The following is a 17166-nucleotide window of genomic DNA, read 5'->3' as shown; positions in this document are numbered from 1 at the left end:
GAGAGGAACGATGATTTTGCGGTGCAGTCTATGAGCCAGAGATGTTATCGAGCAGTTCAGATGCTTAGTGTTAGATTGGTATGGGATTTGGAACGATTAGAGGCAGTCGTGATGAGAAGTTCTTGGAGAGTTAATCAGAGGTTCAGGGTATAGAGGGTTGATTGACTTCCTTAAGGGGGGAATTATCGGGCGTTGCATAGCACTTCCTCGGAGCAGGTGCGATTTCGCTGGTGAAAAATAGTCGTGGGTTGGTTGAGTGCTAATTGGTGATGGTTCGAACTCTAAGTGGGGGAGAACCGGGTGCAGTATGTAAGGAAGTAAAGATTTGTCAAGAGTGGTTATAAGTGAAGTATAGAGATATGCTGTAAGAAATCATGAGACCAGAGGTGTCGGTGATCGAGAAAAAGGGTCAGAGTGAGTTAATGCGGGAAGTACTCAAGGAAGAGAACGAATGTATCCATGATAGGTGTTTGGTGTCGTTGCAAGTAGATAGAGAATGATTGGGTCGTTATGCACATCCTTGTTTGGATTTTGAGTGTCGGGGAAAAAGGGATTCGGAGGATTATCAGCATATTTCGTAACGTCGGTGTTATCTCGTATTCCAATCGAGAAATTAGATGCACCAAAGTTGTAAGGTGGGAAAAATATAGATTTAATTATGGGTTCAGAAGGAATGTATTTTGTGTTTACATGATGTTTGGGGCAGGAGACCAGTGGTTGTGGCAGTATTCTGGGATATCCGGATATGATATCTTTATTTCGGAGTTACTCGTGAATCTTGAATCGAATCGACTTGTGGTATATCAAGTATCTATGAATCCAGTAGGAGCCCTCGAGTATGGAAATTCAGGGAGATTATTTGAAAGAGTGGATTTTCGCAAAGGTGGGCATTTGTTATGTTGATTGCCTCCAGGGTCTGTGATGGATATTCGACTCGTAGTACTCACTAGTCAGAGGGTGTTGTGATACTGCGTGGAGTTGCAGTACTCACTAGATGGCAAGAGAATTTTGACGTTGGAATATTTTCGAGCAGTGTATGAGGTGGAAGAGTTTCGAGTTTGGGTAGCCCTGGTATTGAGTTTTTGGAGCTTGATGCTGAGTCAGGGGCGAGACAGGGGTCTCCGTCTCTGTCGGGAGATGCGGTGAGATACGCAAGGAATACGCGCAGCAGTAACCTCAGATTTGAGTCGAGACGATCCTCGGTTGGATTATATTTTCTCGCGCGAGGAAAAGAGGATTTGGTGACTTGCGTGTCACTGGGTCGGGATAGTGGTCACGGGGAGAAAAGTTAGTGGGATATTTGGATCACGATATGGGTGACCGTTGGGGGCTCAGATGTGGAGCCAAAAGTTGATCTGGTACTCAGTCTTGAAGAGGAACATGGGAAATGAGCTTATCATGATGACATCTGAGGACACTTTAGAGAGGGTGAACGATTCAGACGCTCGAAGACATGCTTCAGGCATGTGTATTAGATTTCGGAGAAAGCCGCGGTAGGTATTTATCATTGGTTGAGTTGTCCCGTATCAACAGCCATCATTAGTGTATTGGTATGCCGCCCTTTTGAGCTGTTGCATGGAAGGTGATGTCGGACCCTCATTCGCTGAGGAGAGGTAATGCATGGACCCGAGAGTCCTTGCGAGCAGATCCAGAGCATGTGTAATACATGGAGTAGTGGCAAGGTTGTCAAGTGGATTTCCCTAGGTAAGGGAAGAGAAAGGTGTGTTGGGGCTAGTGCAGCATGTGTATGTGTTTGCAAGAGGAGAACTCGTAAGAGTTGCTCTGAGAGTGAGAATGGATCTCGCAGTCGTTTCGAAATGGATAAAGTGGGCTTTGGATCGGGGATCCGGTGATTCATGGTTTCCTAACCCTTATGAGTCGAGTGATCGTGGAGATTTGGAGCAGAGTTGCATTGTGGGTAATTCTCGGTTACAGGGAGTGGTGGGCAGTACAGAGATCGTGCTTTAGTCGACAGAACAGATTCAGCGGGTTAAACAGAGGTTATTGATCGCCTAGAGTTGACAGGAAAGTTATGCAGACAGACGCCGTTACGAGCATGTATTCCAGGTCGGCAACTTCGTACTTCTGACGGTCTCTCCTTGGAAAGGGGTGATTCGATTCAAGAAGAGGGGCAAGTTGGGGCCCCGGTATGTTGGGTCTTTTCATGAAAATGCGAGGGTAGGACGGGTGGCCTACCGTTTGGAGCTGTCAACGGAATTGGGATGGATCCATGACACTTTTCATGTGTCGCAATTGAAGAAGTGTATAGCCGATGAGTCAGCAATGGTTCCACTAGAGAACAATTAGGTGGATGCGAGCCTGAGTTACGCTGAGAGGCCAGTGGCCATCAGGGATCGGAAGATCAAGGTTCTGAGGAACAAGGAGGTACCTCTGGTATTGGTTCAGCGGCAACCTCGGAAGGGATCGGAAGTGACTGGGAGCCGGAACGTGAGATGCGGGAGCAGCATCCGGGACTATTTTCAGAGTGAGACTTCGAGGGCGAAGTCTGATTCTAGTGGGGGAGAATTGTAACAGCCCGAAATCTCAAGTATTGTTAAAATTACATTTTGGGGTGTTTTAAAGGGGGGACTCGGCGAGTTGGAGCCAGACTCGCCGAGTAGGATCGCAGACCTGGTCGCGGGTTCGCGACTGGACTCGACGAGTCAGATAGGGACTCGGCGAGTCTGCGCTGTTTAGCGAAAACCCTAGCCGTTTAGGTTTGGGACGTATATAATGAACTTATAGGCCGTCATTTTCCGTTTTTAGCCTACTGAGAAGAACCCTAATCGGTTGTGTGCATCTGGAGCAAGGATTGAAGGCCATTGGTGGTCTTGAAGAAGTTATTGTGCAAGGAAGAGAAGGGTTTGGCTAAAGGAACAGCAAGGGAATCACATTCTGAGGATTGGAGATACAGAGAGCACATTATCCAGGTAAGGATTCGTGTATACTCTGCTATGGTGATGTATTTAGTGAATTAGGGTTTATGGAACCCTTTTATGGATAGATTGAATGTTACCCTTGTTCCCCAAACGATTGTAACCCTGTATTAGGACCCTTGGAGGTCCAGAATATCCCATGTCTGTGCATTTCGGGAATTGGTGAAGGTTTTGGATTGAAATCCTTATGCCTTAGGTCATCATGTAAATTATAAGTCTTGGGGTGTATCATGAGCACCTAAATGAAGACCTTATGTAATGGACCAATCGAGGAAGGCCAGACCTATGAATGGTCGGAGCAGTTATGACCTTAGGAAGCAGTTTGCGTGACTGCATGGCATGGACTCGCCGAGTCAGATGAACAGACTCGGCGAGTAGCTTGAAGAATAACTGGGACTCGTCGAGTTGTTCATCAGACTCGGCGAGTGGAGTCGGGGTGGCCCCGCGATTCTTCCAGGAGTAACTCGTCGGGTCAAGGAGGATACTCGACGAGTAGAAGGGAAAACTTAGAGGATTGGAGGACGACTAGACTCGCCGAGTCGCCAGAGTACTCGCCGAGTCCGGTCGAGTTGACCGTGGACCGTTGACCAGAGTTGACCTATGTGTAATTTCTTAGGGTCAGTTGTCTTGAAAGATAAAAGTATTAATAAGAGAATACATTACCCAGGGAGCTTGAAGCTCGGCGGATCCAGTGCAAGTGATTTCAGGAGTTGCTAATTTCCAGTATCCACGAGGTGAGTCTTCTCACTATACTATACCCGGAAGGGTTTGACTGTGTGACCGGAAGGTCGAATACGATGTATGTTATACATATGCTATAAATAGAAAGGTAGTTGCTATGCATGATATGTATGTTTATACGGGCCGGAAGGCGATATGTTATGTTACAGAAAGGTCAGGTATGATATATGATGTATGTGCTATGTGCGTTAGATTAAATGTATTATGTGTTGTAAATGTTATGGGCCGGAAGGCAATATGTTATGGGCCGGAAGGCAATATGTTACGGGCCGGAAGGCAATATGTTATGGGCCGGAAGGAAATATGTTACGGGCCGGAAGGCAATGTGCTATGGGCCGGAAGGCAATACGTTATGGGCCGGAAGGCGATTATCTCATGGGTCGGAAGGCATTGTGCAGTGGACCGGAAGGTTAGGGCCTGAAAAGGCGTATGTGTGTAAGGTGTATATTGGGGAACTCACTAAGCTTCGTGCTTACAGTGTTATGTTATGTTTTTTCAGGTTCTTTCAGTAACGCGGGATGGCACCGGCTCGATTGTACACACCAAAGAAAGAGTTGTATTTTGGAGGATCCTGGTTTTCTATTCAAGTGAAAATGGAACTATGTTTTGTAATTCAAATATGAATAAGATTTTTGAACAAGTGTTTTAATATTAAATTGATTATTTAAATGAAAATTTTGCCTTGAAAATCGCGGTGTTACATTAAGGGTACCAAGTGAATTAGCATGGTTATTCACAGCTTGTTTTGTGATCCTCGGCATCCCAGTCACAAAACTTGAAGGGCACAATCGAGATTGAAACATGCCATTGAAAAGTTCAATGAATCTCAAAAGAATCTAGGAATTTCAAATCCAATTAAACCTAATAAATCATTTTGTTTTCATAGTGGAAATTGGTGAATCGTCATTCACCTACCTTCAAATATATTATTACTTAGATTACGGCATCCCTCTTCTAAGTATAATATATTGTGATTGGGTCCTAGCCTTAATATTACATTTGGGTGTCTTATTAAGGATTCTATATATCTAATCTAAACTTACTCTCTTCTTTCAGATGTCTTCCAACACTAATGCTTCAGGCTTTAACCCAACTGGTTCTTTCTCTCTCATGAATCTTTGTGGGAGGGTCATCTTTGATGGTTCCAACTTCATGGATTGGATTAGGAACATCAGGATGGTTACTCGTTATGAGGACAAAGAATATGTCCTCGACAAGGAGTTAAAAGAACTTGATGAGTCTACTGCTACTCCTGAGGAGATCGCTGAATTCAGGACTCATGAGAGAGATGCTACTAAGGTGGCATGTATCATGATGGCCACGATGACAGCCGAGCTCCAAAAGTCATATGAAGATTTCTACCCTTTTGAGATGCACCAAGACCTGATGGAAAGGTACCATCAAAGTGCTCGTCAGGAGCGGTATGAAATAATCTCCTCCATAATAACTACCCGCATGAAGGACGGTGAATCCGTCACGGCCCACATGCAAAAGATGCAAAGGTATGTGGACCGTTTGCTGAAGCTAAATGTTAACATCCCTGAGGAGTTGGCAATTGACATCATTTTTCACTCCTTGCCTTCTTGTTATGATCATTTTCGAATGACATATCATATGAACAAGGAGGAAGTTACCCTCAGCAAGCTTCAAGGACTCTTCAAGACCGCTGAATCCGGTCTTAAGGGTAAGGCGGTTTTTACCTCTACTACTCCTACTCCAACATCTACCCCTATTTTAGCTATTGGGCAAGGCAAAGGGAAAAAGAGGAAGCACCCTTCGAAGGGTACCAAGGGAAAGTCTCTTGAAGGCTCCTCATCAAAGACTAAGAACGGTTCTGTCACTCCTTCTGCCATTCCCAAGGATGTTGAATGCTTTTATTGCCATGAAAAGGCACACTGGAAGCGAAACTGCCCTAAGTACTTGCAGGATCTAAAGGATGGGAAAGTGAAACCCACCCATGCAGGTATTTACAGTATATTGTCTAATTACTCAACATATTCTAACTCTTGGGTGCTTGATACAGGATGTGGTATTCACATATGTTCTGATTTGCAGGGCCTAAGAAGAAGTGAGGATGTGGAGCACGGGAAGATAAACTTAATCATGGGGAATAGGAAGGCTTCACCTATTTCCAAGATTGGAGTTTATACTTTTTTGCTCAATAATGGGTTAAAATTAGATTTGAATAAATGTGTGTACTCGTCTGAAATGGCAAGGAATATTATTTCTTTTCATGCTTTGTACAAACAAGGTTTTACCTTTTCGTTTGATAATGAATGTGGTGGTATTAATGCTTTCTTTAATAATGTGTTTTATTTTAAAGCATTACCTTGTGATGGTGTGTATGAAACTGTGTCGATTGTAGACAACTTAGGAAATAATGTGTTGTATATTGATTCTTCTACTAGCCTAGATAAAGCATCATTGTGGCATTGTCGTCTTGGACATGTAAACAAGAAACGCATAGGCCAACTCCAAAAGAGTGGAGTCTTGGAATCATTTGACCTTAAATCGGATGATAGTTGTGAATCTTGTCTACTTGGGAAGATGACAAAATCACCCTTCACTGGAACTTGTGAGAAGGGTGAAGGTTTGTTGGACCTAATACATACTGATGTATGTAGGCCATTCAAAACCGCCACAAGGGATGCTAATCGGTATTATGTGACATTTATTGATGATTTTAGTAGATATGGGTATGTCTACTTAATCAAACATAAGTCAGAAACCTTTGAAAGGTTTAAGGAATTCAAACAGGAAGTAATAAATCAATTGGGCAGGAACATTAAGATGCTTCGATCCGATCGAGGTGGTGAGTATCTTAGTACCGAGTTCCTTGACTATCTTAAGGAGTGTGGGATTGTCTCACAATTGACTCATCCCAGGACACCACAACTGAATGGTGTATCTGAGAGGCATAATCGAACCTTGTTAGACATGGTTTGCTCTATGATGAGTCGAGTTTCGTTACCAATCTCTTTTTGGGGATATGCCTTAGAGACTGCCGCCCATATCCTTAATCTAGTCCCTACAAAGAAGGTTACCAAAACACCTCATGAGATGTGTACTGGGAAGGTTCCCAATTTGAACCAGATCAAGATTTGGGGTTGCGAGGCTTTCGTGAGACGTGAGATTCATGATAAGCTCGAACCCCAAAGTGAAAGGTGTATTTTCATCGGCTACCCACATAAATCCTTTGGTTACCACTTCTACAGACCCAGTGAGAATGTGGTCTTTGTAGCTAGAAGAGGAGTCTTTCATGAGAGAGAATTTATAAGCCAAGGAGACAGTGGGAGGCAAATTAATCTTGAAGAAATTCAGGAATCAATTGGTGAAGGAACCTTAGACACTAGCAATCAACCTGAGGAGGAAACTCCTGTTGATCCAGCTGACGAGTCTGTACCTCCAAGGCGTTCTACACGGGTTAGGAACACACCTTCGTTTTATTATGGTCTTCATATTACTACGGAAGGTGATATGTTTATCAGTGATAGTACATTGGTAAATTTGGATGAACCTAGCAGTGTTAAGGAAGCCATGGCAGGCCCGGAGTCTGCTAAATGGAAGGAGGCTATAGACAGCGAGATACAGTCCATGTATGACAATCAAGTTTGGAACTTGGTTGACAATGTACCAGGCCGTAAAATAGTCGGGTGCAAATGGACCTTCAAGAAGAAGACAGACATGGAAGGAAAAGTGCATACTTATAAGGCTCGACTGGTTGCGAAGGGTTTTACTCAAACTCAAGGTATTGATTATGATGAAACCTTCTCGCCGGTAGCAAAGATTAAGTCTATTAGGGTTATGTTAGCCATTGCAGCATTTCATGATTATGAAATATGGAAATGGGATGTCAAAACCGCTTTCCTTAACGGAAAGTTGGCTGAGGATGTGTACATGAATCAGCAAGAGGGTTTTGTAAGTGCAGAGTACCCTAATAGAGTATGCAAGCTTGAGAAATCCATTTATGGATTAAAACAAGCATCTCGTAGCTGGAATCTTTGTTTTGATGAGAAGGTAAAAGAGTTTGGCTTCTCGAGAAGCGAAGATGAGTCTTGCGTGTATGTCAGCGCTAGTGGGAGTATAGTTAGCTTCTTGGTACTGTATGTAGATGAAATACTACTTATAGGAAATGACATCCCAACCTTGCAGGAGGTTAAGTCCTGGCTTGGGAAGTGCTTTGCTATGAAGGACCTAGGGGAGGCTGCCTATATCCTAGGGATAAGGATATTAAGAGAAAGGAGTAGAAGACTAATTAGACTTAGTCAGAGTACCTACTTGGATAAGGTGTTGAAAAGGTTCAACATGGAGAATTCCAAGAAAGGAGATTTACCGATCCAAAGCAATACCAAACTGAGTAAGACTCAGAGTCCGAGTACAGAGGCAGAGATAGCTGAGATGAGCCAATTACCGTATGCTTCCGCTGTTGGCTCGATCATGTATGCTATGACTTGTACCCGCCCTGATGTGGCCTTTGCTTTGAGCATGGTCAGCAGGTATCAGGGGAACCCTGACAAGGCTCATTGGACTGTGGTAAAGAACATTCTCAAGTACCTGCGGAGGACTAAGGATTGGATCCTTACCCTTGGTGGGAGTGATGACTTGAGAGTATTAGGGTATAGTGATGCTAGTTTTCAGACTGATAGGGATAACTTTCGCTCTCATTCGGGCTGGGTCTTTACCTTAAATGGAGGGGCAATCTCTTGGAAGAGTTCCAAGCAGGAGATGGTGGCGGATTCGACTTGTGAATCAGAGTATATAGCAGCGAGTGAAGCAGCAAAGGAGGCGATATGGCTAAAGAACTTCATCGGAGACCTTGGAGTTGTACCAGCTATTAAGGAACCTATGGAGATTTTCTGTGACAACAATAGAGCGGTTGCCTTAGCCAAGGAACCAAGAGATCATGGCAGATCCCGACACATTGACAGAAAATATCACTTTATAAGACACAAGATTAAAGAAGGACTCCTTGTGGCAAGGAGGATATCGTCGGATGAGAATCCTGCAGATCCCCTTACGAAGGGACTGATGAGGGTTAAGCATTTTTAGCATGCGAGACACATCGGGCTGAGGGACGATATTAGTTTTACAGATTAGATAGTTTTCCTGAAACTTGTAAAATGTAATCGACGTTTGATGATGAATAAAATTTGTGATTTATTTATGAGTAAAGTGTTACTATCATTGTCAATTATTTACTATTGTTTCAGTTTTGCATGTTTTGACTTCCAGAATAATTAATTTATTCAAACCTCCACAATCGATCATACGTCGGAAGTAGGTATGAATCAAGATTGTCATGAATTGGGTTTGTAGATGCCTTAAAGGTGTTTAGACATGGCAATGGTTGCTGCAACATTCATGAGTACTCATAAGTTATGAGTATTGGTATAAACCCACGCTCACTTGTATCACTTCATGGAATTTATCTCGAGTGATCGTGAGACGATAATATCATATAAATCTTCAAACCTAGAGATATGAGTTGGTTGTGCATTGATTGCACGTAAACACATCAGTAACTTGATGTTATAAAACGTGCCTTTGTGTATAATTCAATAAGTAGTAGAACAAGCATATCAGTCGAAGTTTATCTATTCCTTCTAGAAATAGAAGCAATATCTGGGCCCCTCGATGATTTTGTGTTGACCCATGTACCGGGCCCGGTCAGAACTAAACCGATGTGTTCAGTGAAGTTCTTCGTCAAACAAATCGGAAAATCGAGAAACAACTGCTAGACAATAAGCAAGACACAGTTCCATGTGTTTGTCCGGCTGATATCATGAGAACAGAGGATTATGTGATCACTTATCTAAAATGGCGCTTCATAGTTCAACAGAATCTTCATAGTTCGAGGGAGTTTTCGAGAGCTACGATTGCTGGTTGGTTCCTGAAGTTATAGGCAAATACAATTATTAGATTTATCCAAGTAGGAGTCTGTTGGATAAGGTGTCTAAGTCCATAACTTATTTGGTATATACTTGACCCGACCGGCATGGTCCATTTGGGTTGCATCTCATCCAAACTATTATGGATAATTTTATGAGAGTTATACACATATGTTTATTAATATATTATAAGTTATAATATATTAATATCAAGTTACGTTATTTAATTAGTTTTAGTCTTAAATTAATTATGAATTAATTTAGAGATTAAAAGGAAGACTAATTAGATTATGGGCTATTTGTTTTATATAGTGTGGGCTAATACTCATTTGTTAATGGGCTAGGCTTATGTGGAAGTCCATGGATGATCCATGGAGCTTTTAACCCATGGATCCTTGGAAAGGAAAAGACATGGGTTATTAGGGTTTCACCCTAACCATGCACACTATATAAGCATGCTTATGGAGCATGAAATGGAGCCTAAGGAAAAACTAGTGAACTAGTGTGTGTGTGTGTGTGCATGTGTGTGGCCGAATTTATACAAGTGTGTATACTCTCTCAAAGTTTTCCAAGAGTTTGTGGTGTTTTGTGATTCCATTTGAGGTATTCACGCTATTGATGCTTGGCCCTCAAACTCCTTAGAACCAAACTCATCAAAAGGTATGTAATCTCTTCTAACTCTTTTATGTTGAAATGTTCCCCATGCCATGTTAGATAGGTTATAAACCTTGGAAAATTTAATATTTTGCATGTATTTAGACAAACATAGATCCAAGGTTTATTAGGGTCGCATGCACACTTAGGAAGTGTTAGATTGCTCAAAACCCAACAGAAACTTCTTCCAGAACCTGGAAGTAAAACGTACATCTCAGTCTGAAACAATCGAAACCGGCACCCCATACCGAGATACCACCTCCTTCACCTATATTTCTGCTAACTTCTCTGCGGAAGAACTCTCACTGATAGCAAGGAAGTGAGCACTTTTCGTCAATCGATCCACAATCACCCAAATTCCATCAACACCCCTTGGGGTTCTTGGCAGTTTGGTGATGAAATCCATAGAAATCTGCTCCCACTTCCACTGGGGAACCTCAAGTGGTTGCAACTTGCCATGCGGATGCTGGTTCTCAGCCTTAACCCGACGACAGGTCAAGCACCTCTCTACAAGCCACGCAACATCTCTCTTCATACAAGGCCACCAATAGTCCCTCTTCAGATCCAAATACATTTTAGTGGCCCCAGGATGGATCGAGAATCTCGATCTATGTGCCTCCCCCGTCAAAACACTGTGTGCCCCGCCAATAAACGGCACCCAGATCCGACCATAAAAAGTCATAAGCCCTCGGCTATCAGTCACAAACTCAGATACCTGCCCAATCACTCGCTCCTACTTCCGGTTCTCTGGTTTCATAGCCTCAGCCTGGGCCTCACGAATGGTATCCAACACCAGAGTCATCACGGTCATTCTCTTACACATACCTCGTATTGGAACACTCTCTGCCCTCCGACTCAGGGCATCGGCTACCACATTCGCCTTGCCCGAGTGGTACAGGATCTCCACAATCATAATCCTTCACCACATCCAACCATCTCCTCTGCCGCATATTCAGGTTGGGCTGATCCATCAAATACTTCAAACTCTTGTGGTCCGTGTAAATGGTACACTGAACCCCGTACAAATTGTGGCGCCAGATCTTGAGGGCGAACACTATCGCTCCCAGCTCCAGATCGTGAGTGGGATATCTAGCCTCATGAGGCTTCAGCTGCCTCGAAGCATATGCTATCATATGCCCCCTCTGTATATGCACTACACCCAACCCTGATATCGATGCATCGCAGTATACCACAAAATCCTCAACTCCCTCTGGAAGGGATAACATAGGGGCTTCGCACAACTTCCGGCGAAGAGTCTCAAACGAGGTCTTCTGCTCTGGACCCCATGAAAAAGCAACACCCTTCTAGGTCAACCTAGTAAGTGGCACTGCAATCTTGGAGAAATCCTGAATGAATCTCCGATAATAACCGGCCAACCCCAGAATACTCCTGATCTTCGTGGAGGACTTCGACACTTCCCAACTCATTATCGCCTCAATCTTGGCTGGGTCGACCAATATCCCATTTTGATTAACAAGATGCCCAAAGAATTGGACCTCTCGTAACCAAAAATCAAACTTGGAGAATTTGGCATAAAGCCTCTCCCACCTCAATACCCCGAGGATCTCCCTCAAATGCTCCTCATGTTGTTCTCGGGATTTAGAATACACTAGAATATCATCAATAAACACGATTACCGATCGATCCAATATCGGCCGGCATACTCTGTTCATGAGATCCATGAAAGTTGTTGGTGCATTGGTGATCCCGAAAGCCATCACCACAAACTCATACTGCCCATTTCGCGTCCTGAACGTCGTCTTCTGGATATCCTTATCAGGCACCCTCATCTGGTGATATCCAGACCTCAAGTCTATCTTGGTAAACCAAGATGCCCCCTGAAGCTGATTGAACAAATCATCAATCCTCGGCAACGAATAACAGTTCTTGACCGTTAACTTGTTCAATTCCTGATAATCAATGCACATCCGGTGCGGACCATCCTTTTTCTTGACAAAAAGGATCGGCGCTCCCCAAGGCGAGCTGCTCGGTCGAATAAACCCTTTCCCCAACAGCTCCTGAAGTTGTGAGGATAACTCCTGCATCTCTGGCCGTGCAAGGCGATAAGGCGCCTTAGCGATAGGTGCTGCCCCTGGAACCAAATCAATGTGAAACTCCACCTGCCTCTCGGAGGCACACCTGGCAACTCCTCAGGAATACATCCGGGAACTCACGCACTATCGGAACATCATCAACTAAACTTGGCCTTCCAGCAGCCTCCCGTGTATCCATCACAAAAGCTATGAACCCCTTGTTGTCCTGCTGTAAACTCTGCCTTGCTCTGGCAGTTGAAAAGAACGCTGACCCAATTCGAGTTTCCTTGCTATAGACTGTCAGCACTCTCTCACTAGGATCTCGAATCGTCACCAACTGCTGCTCGCAATATATCATAGCCCCAAATCAACTCAACTAATCTATGCCCACGATGACACATACATCTCTCATCACAATCGGGACCAGAGCTAACGGAAACCCAATACTGAAAATCTCAAGCACACACCCTCGAATCATGTCCGTGGCATACACTACTCGCTCGTTAGCTATAGAAACTCGTAGAGGTCGACTCATCGCCTCTCGCTGGATACTGATGTGTTTACTGAACGCTAATGAAACAAATAACCGACTCGCACCCAATTCAAACAACACCAAAGCAGGTACAGAATTCACAAGGAAAGTACCTACGCCTATCATAATATAAACACAAGATCTCATCATAAATAAATAGTAACAGAATACATATCAGCCACGACGTCGGGTGCTGCACGGACCTCCTCCGTTGTCAACTAGAAGGATCTCCCGCGAGCGTTCGATGCCTCGGCCTTCACTGGCCGAACCTCAAAAGCGCGCACGGCGGCAGGGGCAGATCCCTGCTGTGTTCCCTATGCTGTCCCCCGTAGCTGCGGATACTCGGTATTCCGATGGCCCATCTGGTTGCAATGAAAGCAAACCATGAATCCCTTGGGGAATTCCTTGGCTATATGTCCCTCCTTGCCACATTTGTAGCAATCACCAGACCGAAAAACTCCATCGTGTCCCTTGCCGCACTTTTCGCAAGTGTGGCCCTTCTGGCCTCCAGATCTCGAATCGGCGGGCTTTGCTCGCTTGGCTGCCGGCTGAGACTGTGTCAGCCGCCTATCCAACCTCTGAGACTTGGCCTCCTCCCTAGCCTAAGTCTCCAACTCAATCTCCGTCTTCCGGGAATTATCCTTAAGCTTAGCAAATGTCCGGTATGTCGAGTTCGATACGAACTCCCGAATTGTTGGATTAGTGTATAAGTCCACAACTATTTTAGTATGTACTTGACCCGATGGTGCATGGTCCTTTTAGGTTGCCTTCATCAAAGCAACTTGATAGGATGAATTATGGAGAGAGAGAGAGAGAGAAAGAGAGAAAGAGAGAGAGAGAGAGAGAGAGAGAGAGGAGTAATTATGATTTATTAACATATTATGAGAATAATATATTAAAGAAGAAATCATATTAGTCAAGAATTAATAAGAATTAACTTTGTGGCTAAAAGACATTAATTAAACTTAAGGGACTAGAACTGTCAATTGTATGATAAGTTGAATATTGGGCTAATAGACTCCATATTAGAGGGGTGGACGAATTCTATGGGGAAACCCATTAAAAATCGTCCTAGGCCTCTAAGGAGGGAGTCCATGGGTTGCTTATGGCCTAAGCATCCAAATTAGGGTTTCCTTGTTAGATAACCCTAATAACCTCACTATTTAAAGATCCCTAGAGCACCAAAAACGTGTGGAAGGAACTCCTTAGGGTTTTGGACGTTCTTGGGCAGCCTCCTCTCTCCTTATTCTTCATCCTCTTGGTCTTGGTGTTTGTGAACCATTAGAGGAGTGACACTTGTGACTCTAAGCTTTCTAAAGCCATTACAAGGAGGATTTGAGATTGTTATTGCTACATAATAATCAAGGTAAGATCTAAACCTCTTTCTTATGTTATTATGATTAATTGTATGCTAGAACTAGGGTTTAAAGTCTTAGATGAATTGCATGTACAATAGAGAAACCTAGATCCAAGCATTAGGGTTTGCATGAGCACATAGGATGTTCATATGGCTAAAATCCATCAGTGGTATCAGAGCCTAGATTGGTTTCTATTATATTGATGCCTTGGTTATTTGTTCAAGCTTAAAAAAATCGATTTTTTGGTCCCCTGTCTGATGAACTCGGCAAGTTCCAATGTGGAATCGGCGAGTTTCTCCAACTCGGCGAGTCCATAGAGGAAGTCGGGGAGTTCGAGCGTCAGAAGGAGGCAGTTTCGGGATTTCTTGTTGTTTTGCTTGAGGATACTTGCCTTAATTGTTTTGGGTCTTTAATATTCAAATTTTATCTTATATTTGAGTATATCCTTGATTAAACAAAAGATATTTACCAATTGATTAGATAATAACTTCCTTATATGATTAAAGATTGATTATTTGTATTAATTGGGTAACTTATCTCGTAAGAAATTGAAATTATGTCAAATTTAGATAATCATTAAATTAATTGTTTAATTTAAATTATTTGCTATTTGATCCTTGATGTTTTGAAAAGTTTCAAAACTTGCCTTCAAGTTTTGGAATTTAAAAGTTGATTAATAGTTTAAATTAGAAATGTTAAATTCTAAAACCCTAGTATTGTTTTTGAAAAGTTCAAATCACACCCATATGGTTTTATTAATTAATTAAGGTGTATAGTTAAAGGATATTTAATAAATCCATAAAATTTAGGTTCACATTTAGTTAAATTAAAAGTGTAATTTATTAAATTAGACCACCTAGTATTTTAAAAGTGTAAAACACACCCTATACTATATATAACATTAAAAATCTAACATTATATATATATATATATATATATATATATATATATATATATATGAGTAAAAGTCAGTCTTACCGTTAGTAGGCCTCATTCAGGAAGTTGGTTTATAAGGGGTGTTTAAGCAAATTGCCTATAAAATGGCGATTGAATGGGTATCCACTCTTACCCACCGCACTCGTGACTAGTGGAGGGTCGTTAGTCGAACGGGTAGGATAGGACAGAAACCTTCCATTATAAGTATAGTGAAGTACAAAAGTAACTAAATGCTTTTACAAATTCCCAATCTTAGTTACTTTAGGAAAAAGTGAATTGATGTACTTCCATGAAATTACACTTTATGCCCTTGCGAAGACGTTAGTGGAGCGTGTGTGGTTAACCGACACACTAAATGGTTCTAAGAAAATGTAGCAAAGGGTGACTCAATGTTTGTCATAGTTCAGTGGAGCGTGTGTGGTTAAGCGGCACATCGAATAGATGACTGTAACATGTGGGGGCACCATGTAAGTTTGCATGGTTATTCACACCCGCTTTGTGATCCTCGGTATCCCAGTCACAAACTAGAGGGGCATATCGAGATTGAAACATGCCATTGAAAAGTTCAATGAATCTCAAAAGATCTAGGAATTTTCAATAGATTTAAAACTAAAATTTCTTTTTCGTTTTTCATGGTGGAAATTAGTGAATCGTCATTCACTTACCTTCAAATATTCTGCAACTAGATTACGGCATCCCTTTTCTAGGTTGTAGAGTATTTTGTTGGGTCCTAGCCTTAATATCTCATTTGGGTGATTTATTCAGGACTCAATCAATCAACTAACTTGAATTTAATTTTACACCCGTTTTGTAGATGTTAAAGTATGACAACTATGGTCTTACCAAATCCCGTGGAACAAGCTTTTCACATGAAGATGATATTCCACGATTCGATCGAGGAACACGATATCATGCTTCACTTCCTCCACCTCCTCCTATTATTCTCCCTAAACCCACAAGTTCAAAAGATTGAAAATTTCAAACTCACTCAATCCCTTTTGGCAAGTAAACATAAAGAAGGAAAGTTAGTGTGTGCACACATCCTAGAGATGAAGTCACACATTGATAGATTAAGAATGTTGGGATTTGTTGTCTGTGAGGAGTTGGTTGTTGACTGGGTTCTTCAGTCACTTCCTGACTCATATAGTGAGTTCGTAAGAGAGTACTATATGATGAACCACGACATAACCCTCATTGATCTCACATATATGCTTATTGCTGCTAAATCAGCAATGATTTGGCGCACTGGAAAAGCAAAGTTGATTGGTGGATCTGCCTTCCAAACCTTTATGGATATAGACAATGGCAACGAAAGACATGCCATAATCTAAAAGTTTGATCATAAGAGAAAGGCAAAGTCAAAAGTGGTTCCGTGTGCTGTTCCAAAAGAGTCAATTTGCTTTAATTGCCAAGAGAAGGGGCATTGGAGACGAAGCTGCCCTATTTACCTAAGAGATCTAAGAGATAGGAGAGTCAAAATGAATGGCTTTGCTTTAGGTAAATTCCATTAACTAACTCTTTTAAGTTCCTATTCTAGATTCTTAATACATGATGTGATAAGATTGCATTTTGATGTTTTGTAGGATCAAAGAAAAGAAAGGAAACTTAAGGGAAGAAGTGAGCATAATCTAATCGTGAAGAAATGGATTTCGATCGCATTGCTTGAAGATTGGATTCTTGATTTACTACTTAGAGTTAGAATAGATTGCTAAGAAATATGTATTAACATAGTTTTTCAATCGAATTGCATTGTAAGGACAAATTTTTCCGCAATAAAATAAATTTTGATTTTATATTATCCTTGCAATGGTGTGTATGAAAAATTGATGTTTGCGATAATGGATTTGATTATTAATTATGTTAATTGTGGAAAGGTCAAGAATTTACCAAATAAGGAAAGGTTCTCATCGCCCAAGTTTCAATTGGATAGAAACTTGGAATCATACGACTTGGTTGCATGATGAATAAGAAATTTCATATTTGGAAATTAGACTAATTCGTTGACAAAGTGTCAAGTGAAGGACTAGGAGATCGAGTACACAAGGTTGTGTGTTGATAAAGTCCACCACAAGAGTAACAGAGATATTC

This window comes from Lactuca saligna, chromosome 8 (genome assembly GCF_052625555.1).
Source record: "Lactuca saligna cultivar CGN05327 chromosome 8, ASM5262555v1, whole genome shotgun sequence".
NCBI classification, from domain to species: Eukaryota; Viridiplantae; Streptophyta; class Magnoliopsida; order Asterales; family Asteraceae; genus Lactuca; species Lactuca saligna.
Note: the sequence above shows the minus strand (reverse complement) of the source record.